Genomic DNA, 8,513 nt, shown 5'->3' on the forward strand with positions numbered 1-8,513 from the left:
GGTTTGATCCTTGGCATTCTTTTTGGTTCCCTGAGCCCCAGCAGAAGTAATTCCAGAGTAATTCCGGAGTGCAGAGCCAGGAGTAACCTCCGACCATCACCAGTATGGCCTTAAAACAACAACAACAACAACAAAATAGAAATAAATAAAAGTAAACCATGCATGAGTAATAATTCATTTTGAACATTTTGGGTTTTGTTTTGTTTGGGTGCCACACCCAGTTGTACTCCTGAGCTGGGGAACAGCCCTGGCCAGGTCCAGCAGGCCATATGCTGGGGATCAACCCAGGTCAGCTGCAAGGCAAGCACCTCACCCTCTGCACTCTCTCTCCAGCCCCCAAGCTCTTCCGCTTTGTTTTTCCAGGGTTCGAAGAGCAGATAGCCTTTACGCTGGGTGGCTTGGTTTTCAGAAATCTGCAGACCTTTGAGGCTGAGAATAAACAGCAGCAAGTACCGAGCAAGAAGACTGGTTGGATTTGGTTACTCCTGAGCTACACTCCAGGTCACTGTCCTTCTGAGCACTTGAACTGGAGCTAATCTATGAACACAAGTACAAAACATGCATTAGATTTTGAGGACATAAAAAATGTAAAATATCTCAAAAGTTCATTTTATATTGATACAACATTAAAATGATGTTTTGAGGGGCCAGAGAGATAGTATAGTGGGTAAGGCACTTGCCTTGTACAAGCTGACCTGGAGTGGATGCCCAGTACTGCAATGCTCTCTGTACCCACCAGGAGTAGCTTCTGAGCACAAAGTCAGGAGTAAGTTCTGAGCACTTCTGGTGTGAACCAACCCCTCTCCCCCAAATAATGGTGTTTTGAATATACTGTGCTAAGTAAAATATATTCTAAACCTAATTTGCCTGAGTATTATTTTTGGAGGAGACCACATCGAGTCATTCTGGGGCGAGGCATACAGGATTTCTAACCTCGTTCTTCCACATTGAAGACTACTCAGCCACTTGAGTCACACCCCTGGCCCCTTTATTTTTGTTTGACTCTTTCTTTTTTGCTCTTGGGGTCACACCCGGCGATGCACAGGGGTTACTCCTGGCTCTGCACTCAGGAATTACTCCCGGCAGTGCTTGGGGGACCATATGGGATGTTGGGAATCGAATCCGGTTGGCCGCATGTAAGGCAAACAACCTACCAGTTATGCTATCGCTCCAGCCCCTTGTTTGACATTTTTTAACGGAGATAAGAGAAATACATACACACATATGACTCAGTATATTTCTTTTATTTTTCTTTCTCTCTCTTTCATTTTTCTTTTTGATTTTTGGGTCACACCCATTGGTACTCAGAGCTTACTCCTGACCACAGTCGAGGATCACTCCTGGTGGAGTCTGGGGACCATATGGGATGCCAAAGATCAAACCCAGGTGAGGTGCGTGCAAGGCAAGTGCCTTACTGCTGTGCTATTGCTCTGGGCCATGCTTTATCACGTTCCTTTGGAGGAACTCTCAGTCAGTGCTGGTGAGAATGCTGTCAGGTTTAGTCCCTAGGACAAACATTGCAGAGATTTCTCAAACAACTAAACATGGAGCTCCCATATGACCCAGTGATTCCACTTTTTGGTATCTACCATCAAAAGAGAAAAAAGAACCATTAATCTGAAAAGATATGTGCACAGTTATGTTCATTGTAGCACATACTACTATAGTCAGGACTTGAAAAGTATGGAAACAAGAAAATTTCCAATGTTGGACAAATGTATAAAGAAGTTCTGATATATATACATATGCATTTATACAAATACTATGCAGTTATAGAAAAAAGATAAAACCATGCAGTTTTCTACTATAAAATGAATCAGAAGGAGGACAAATATAAAGTGAGTGATCTCACTTACCTATGGTTTATAGTGACAAGACAGGGGAATGAAAGTTATCAAGTGATAGCAAACCCTGTCCCTCAGTTATAGAGATGAGAATTCCAAGGGAGAGGGGTTGGGGGGGAGGAGGGTCTGGATAACATAAGGGTATTGGGTAAGAGGCTTAGATATCTTTGTGGTTGTGTGTGTGTGTGTGTGTGTGTGTGTGTGTGTGTGTTGAAGAACCAAGTGATGCTCAGGGATCATTCCTGACTCTGCACTAGGAATTACTCCTGGAAGTGCTCAGGGGACCGTTTGGGATACCAGGGATTGAACGTGGCCTGGCTACGCATGAGGTAAAGGCCCTCCCTGCTGTGCTATCACTCTGGCCCCCATTTATGTGGATTAGAGGCGAGGCAACTGCATGTATGAAGAGACCAGAGTGATAGCACAGTGGGGAGGCCACTTGCCTTGCATGAGGCCAACCCAGTTCCCACCCTGGCACCATATCTGGTCCCCGAGCCATACTGGGAGTGATCCCTGAGAGTAGAGTCAGGGGTAAGCCCAGAGGACTTCTGAGTGTTAACCCAAAACGTGTGTGTGTGTGTGTGTGTGTGTGTGTGTGTGTGTGTGTGTAAGTTTGCTAAGGGAATGAGTTTGGGAAGGGGGAGGAATCTCGGGTCACTGGTGGGGGAATGCTGAGACAGGCAGAGGTTTTAGAGTAGAATCTGAAATCCTAAAACTCTGTTATCAACAGCTTTGTAAATCACGGTCCCTAAATAAAATAAATAGATGTTAAATCAATATGTATCTTGTACAGTGACATTCTATAATGAGGCAGCATGTGAGCAACCCTCAAGTTCTCAGTGTGGGGTGAGCAAGATGGTACCCAGTCCAGGTGCTTCCCTTGCACACCCTGGTTTGGCCCCCAGCACCATGTGTGGTTCTCTGAGCGCCCCCAGGAGTGATGCCTGAGCTAGAGACTCCCTAAGCCCTGAGCACCACTGAGTAGAACCCCGGCCTCCATCCCCAACAAAAAATTCTGTGTCTTCCTCTCAGAAAACTGTGAGCTCATCAAACTTTAGATCTGACTGTGTACATTCTAGGTCACCCAGGGCAAACCTCCAGAAAACTTCACCTTTACCTTAATTAGAACTGTTTGGTCTTGTTCTCCAGAGGTCACTTGTTTTGTCTCGTCTTCTCTTTACAAAAATAGTTTCGCCGCTTGCTCATCCAGCCCTGAGCATGGATCTCGCTTGCTTTGCTTCTCTGCCTGCTGATTCCCATTCCGGAGAAGCCTGTGTTCTCTCTCTCTCTCTCTTCCCTCACATCTCTCTAAATAAATTTCAATAAAAACTTTTTACTTTTCCACCTGAAGATCTTCGTCTTTCTCTAAGCTCTTTCACCAGGACCCTTTTTGTTTTAATTTTTGGGTCACTAGCGCTGGTTGGGGTTTACTCCTGGCTTTGTGCTTGCGGAGAGTTGTCACTGCCAATGATGTTTGGGGTTCAGGGGTTCCAGGGATTGGGTCAGGGCGTCTGAAACTTGCGCTCAGCCTGCTGAGCTGTCTCTCAGTCATTTCTGGTTCAGTTCTGCCTTTTTCTACCTGAATTCCACAGCATTCATGGGAATCCAGTGTATCCCCATAGCCAATGTTGCCCTGAATTCAATTCTAGGGACTCTTCACCAAAGCCCAACATTTATGGGTCTAAAGAAAAAGACAAACGCTTGGGGCCAGAGTGATAGTATAGTGGGCAGGACATTTGCCTTGTATGAGCCTACCCAGGCTTGATTGCGCGAGCCAGGAATAACCCCTGAGCATTGCTGCATTGCTGGGTGTGGTCCAAAAATCATAAAAAAAAACAAACAAAAAGAAAACAAAAAGAAAATGCCTCATATGACACCATCTCCTCTTTCATCCTCTGGGATCTGCTTATTAGGGTAGTCCCAATTCTTCCCCGGCCCTGAGGCAGTGGTTCTCCCTCGGTGCCCATTCCAGAGACAGAAGTCCCTCAGCTTCCGGGAGCTGCAAGAGCTTCTCAGCATGCTCAGCTACAGACCAGTGAGCACTTAATCCCGGAACCAGGCATGAATGTGACAGGTGGCAGCAAACAGGACACAGGACAGCGGCAGGGTGACCCAGGCCCAGCAGAGCCCTGCAGAGAGCCCCGGTCTCTGCCTCTCACCAGGCCTGGCAGGTGAATGCCCTGGGAGCATCTCAGGGTGGGCCATCAAGTCCTGGCACAGTCAAATGGGGAGCACTTGGCCAGGAGCATTCTGTTCCACTGCCAGGGAGAGGACTCCCTGCAGCCCCCAGTGCCCTTCAGCAAAATTCCCATGCAGCTGGAAGCGGGTCACAAGTGGGTGGGGAGGTGGTTAGGGCAGAGAAGGGACCACCAGGACAATAATGACACCTGGAAATGATCACTCTGGACAAGAACTGAGCACTGAAATCCAGGTGATTTAGTACCTGGATTATAAACCATAATGCCCAAAATGAGAGAGAGAGACAGACAGACAGACAGAGAGACAGACAGAGACAGAGAGAGACAGAGACAGAAACAGAGACAGAGAGACAGATAGAGAGAGACAGAGACAGAAACAGAGACAGAGACAGAGAGACAGATAGAGAGAGACAGAGACAGAGAGAGACAGAGAGAGACAGAGACAGAGAGAGACAGAGACAGAGAGACACACACAGACACACAGACAGAGACACAGAAAGAGATGCCTGCAATACTGCCATAGAGGGGAGGGGAGAATGGGGACATTGGTGGTGGGGAATGTACACTGCTGAAGGGACAGCTGTTGGAGCAGAGTATGACAGAAACTCAATCAGGAACAACTTTGTGACTGTGTAGCTCAAGTGATTTAATAAAAATAAATATCATTGTATCACTGACTTCCCGTTGCTCATCAATTTGAGTGAGCGGGCACCAGTAACGTCTCCATTGTGAGACTTGTTACTGTTTTTGGCATATCCAATATGCCACGGGTAGCTTGCCAGGCTCTACCATGTGGGCTGGATACTCTCGGTAGCTTGCTGGGCTCTCTGAGAGGGACGGAGGAATAGAATCCGGGTCGGCCGCGTGCAAGGCAAACGCCCTACCTGCATTTTATTTTATTATTATTATTTTTTTTTCTTTTTGAGTCACACCCAGTGTTACATAGGGGTTACTCCTGGCAGTGCTCGGGGGACCATACAGGATGCTGGGAATCAAACCTGGGTTGGCCACATGCAAGACAAACGCCCTACCCGCTGTGCTATCGCTCCAGCACCACTACCTGCATTTTAAATGCCTTGGAAGCTTTCAGGGAGAGTCAGATACAGAACAGCAGACTCAACAAATTGGTACTCAACAAACTGTGGTTTATTACCCCTGACTCCATGACAGTGGATGCCCCCACCCCAAGCAGTGGGAAGGTTAAGTGGGTTTATCTTCCCTCCCAAAGGGCCAGAGTTCACATCATGGGGTCTTCTTCGGGGTCTCAGCTTTCACTCCCACCTCTTCATATTGTGTCCATCTGTGGCGGTGCCGGTGGGACCTCAGAGCCCACTGCCGGGACAGCATGACAAAATGATTCTGCTCTAGGTAGAGAGGACGCCAATGGGGTAGCTTGTCACCCCCACGCTGACCTCATGAATCGGGAATACAAGTCAGTGGCACCAGGACTTGTTTTCTGGGATGAGACTTTGCGTGTTTGCTTGCCAATCTCAATGGTTAAGGCAAAGGTGGAACTTTAAAGTGTTTTGATTACTCACTTTTACTCTGTTATATTACGATTCCTAATTTGTTCATTACTCTAATATTTTAATTTTCTAAAAAAATTTTTTGGAGGTCTACACCCTGTGATGCCCAGAGGTTAGTCCTGGCTCTGCACTGAGGAATCACTGCTGGCAGTGCTCGGTGCTCAGGGGACATAAGTGAATCTGTGATGCAGAGGATTGAATCTGGATCAGCTTCATTAAGACAAGAGCCTGACTGGCTGTACTGTATAGCTCAGGCCCTACTCTAATATTGTTAGAAAGATGCGTTGCATTTTGCTACGTTATGAGAATAATGGTACCAGTTTGGGCTGGTTGATTTATAATTTTGCTTTGTTCTTGGATCATACCTGGCAATGCTCAGGGTTACTCCTGGCTCTGCACTCAGGGATTACTCCTGGCGGTGCTCAGGGGACCATATGGAAGGCCAGGGATTGAACCCGGGTTGACCGTGTGAAAGGCAAGCACCCTCCCTGCTGTACTCTCACTCCAGCCCCTGAATGATTTATAACTTTAAGTCAAATAGAAGGACTAAACTTTTTTTGTTTTAAACAACCCCCAGGGCTAGAGAGATAGCTCAAAGAACAAGAAATCTATTTTGCATGTTGCCCACGTTCAAGCTTCAGAGCCACATGGCTCAGTCCCTGAGCATCCCAGGTCAGAGTGACAGGACCGCACAAAGGGCACTCGCCTGACTTGCGGCCAGTTCGGATTCAATCCCGGGAATACACATTCCGTCTTACTCAAAGAAAAACAAAATCCCAAACAGAGGCCCAGAGAGGTGCAGGGCCTCACCTGAGGCCACACAGCATGGTGGGTAATTAGGGGGATCACAACTGGAACCCAGGCTCCTTCCCTGCCATACTGGGCCTTTCTGCATCACCCTAGAAATAGAATGAGGGGCCAGAGGTACAGAACAGCAGGCGGGCACTGGCCTTCCATGCACTCACCTGGGTTTGACCCCTGGTACCCCCTAGGGTCGCTCGAGCACTGCCAGGAGACGTTTCTGAGTGCAGGGCCAGGAGTGAGCCTTGGCACATCTGGGCGTGCCCCCCAGAAAAACAACGACAGTGGCCCTTCCCTTTCCACGGGGAGAAGCTGTTTAGACAGGCTTGCCACGCCTTCCTGTGCGGGCACGTGCTTGGAGCTGACCTTCCCCCCAGAGAGGCTCAGATTCCAGAGGAAGCAACGCTCAGCTGGAGAGAAACCACAGCAGTGAAGGCACCCGCCCTGCATGCAGCCGATCCCAGATCCATCTCTGGCACTGCATAGGGTCCAGGGAGCACGGCCAGGAGTGCTCCTTGACGGAAAGGAAACCAGGCAGGAAGGAGGAAATGAAAGGAGGAAGGGAGGGAGAAATCTCAGCACTCATAATGAATTCTGCTTGGAAGGTTCCAGAATGCTGAGGAGGGAGGGCAGCCTAAGGGCTGGGGGCAGAGTGGACCCGGGTCCCTCTCCTCCTCGCTAGAGGCCAGCAAGGTTACCCCAAGCCGCTGCAGAGGACGGAGAGCTGCGGGATGCAGCTGTCACAGGAGCCCCGCCTGGCCAGATGTGTTATTCCTGCCTGGCCGCTGAGGCGCGACTGACTGGGTTTTGCAACCACACGCTGCAGTGCTCAGGGCTCACTCTCAGCAGAGCCTGGGGGCCCTTTGTCATGCTGGGGGTTGAACCAGGGTGCATGCAAGGCAAACCTCCGCACCCCTGGACCATCTCTCCGATCCCGGAGGCTTCTGGAAATCTTTGAGCAAGTGCCTCCAAACGGAAGGGGAAAGGAACCGAGCAGAAGAGGGAGAAGAGGGTGCAGCCCAGCAGGCTGGGTGCCGGGAGAGGACGCTTCCCAGCGCTGGTCCTCAGCCAGGGAGGCCAGGGGCAGACTCGCCACTTCCCTGGAAAGCCAACAGGACCCGGAGGCCCCGTGCTTCTGGCGTGAGACGTTCTGCGAGGCTCACCAACGGGGAATGGGCAGAGCACGTGCCCGCCTGGCTCCTCAGCCTGGGTTCTGCCCCAGCACCAACAGCCAAACCAAGCAACATGAAAAGCAAACAAAAACGGCTACCGTGGAGCGTCGACCATTGAGAGCACAGTCGTTGAACGGGGAGGGACGGTTCAGAGAGGTGCCTAATGGCCAGAGCGCGTGTCTTACACGCCGGGGGCGGCCCACAGCCGGGGATACTCTCAAAGGGCTGTCGGAGCAGGAGGCTGAGCTCAGGCCCCGCATGCAGGAGCCCTGGGTTCCACGCCCGGCTCCCCCTTCCCAAGCATGGCTGGGAGTGGCCCCTGAGCACTGAACCGAAGTAGCCTCAGAGGACTTCTGGATCTGGACCCCCCTCCCCCAAATAAAATAAAATAAAACCTCTGGAGGTCCACTTGGATTTTGTTGTTGTTTAGGGGACCACATCCTCGGATCCTGGGGCAACTCCCCCTGCAGTGCTCAGGGTCTCCCAGTGGTGCTTGGGGACCATGAGGTGTCAGGGATCCAAATCTGGACTCCTTGCCTGCAGTGCTCTCTCCCGGGCCTTCCCTTGGAGGTTTCTTCAGCCCCACTTTTCCTCTTAATCTCCAGCCTCTTCAACATCAAGGTGATAGCGGGGGCTGGAGAGATAGTTCAGCGAGTGAGGTGCTTGCTTTGCGCGGGGCCGACCTTGGTTCATTTCCTGGCGCTCCACACTGTCCCCTGAGCCCTGCCAGGAGTGAGCCAGTCGTAAGACCTGAGCACTGCTGGGTGTGGCCCCCAAATAAAAAGCAAAAACAAAACCCCAAAGATGACAATAAAAACTTGGTGATGATCCACTTGTCATTCGCTTCTCTTTAAAAAAATCTCTTTTATGAAATTTACTTCTTGATTTATTTCACGTTGTATCCTGCCTCCCCCACCCCTCCGTGCCCCCCGCCCAGCTTCCCTTCAGCCTTCCTGCTGATACTGAGGTTGT

The sequence above is a fragment of the Sorex araneus genome, chromosome 1 (genome assembly GCF_027595985.1).
Source record: "Sorex araneus isolate mSorAra2 chromosome 1, mSorAra2.pri, whole genome shotgun sequence".
Taxonomy (NCBI): domain Eukaryota; kingdom Metazoa; phylum Chordata; class Mammalia; order Eulipotyphla; family Soricidae; genus Sorex; species Sorex araneus.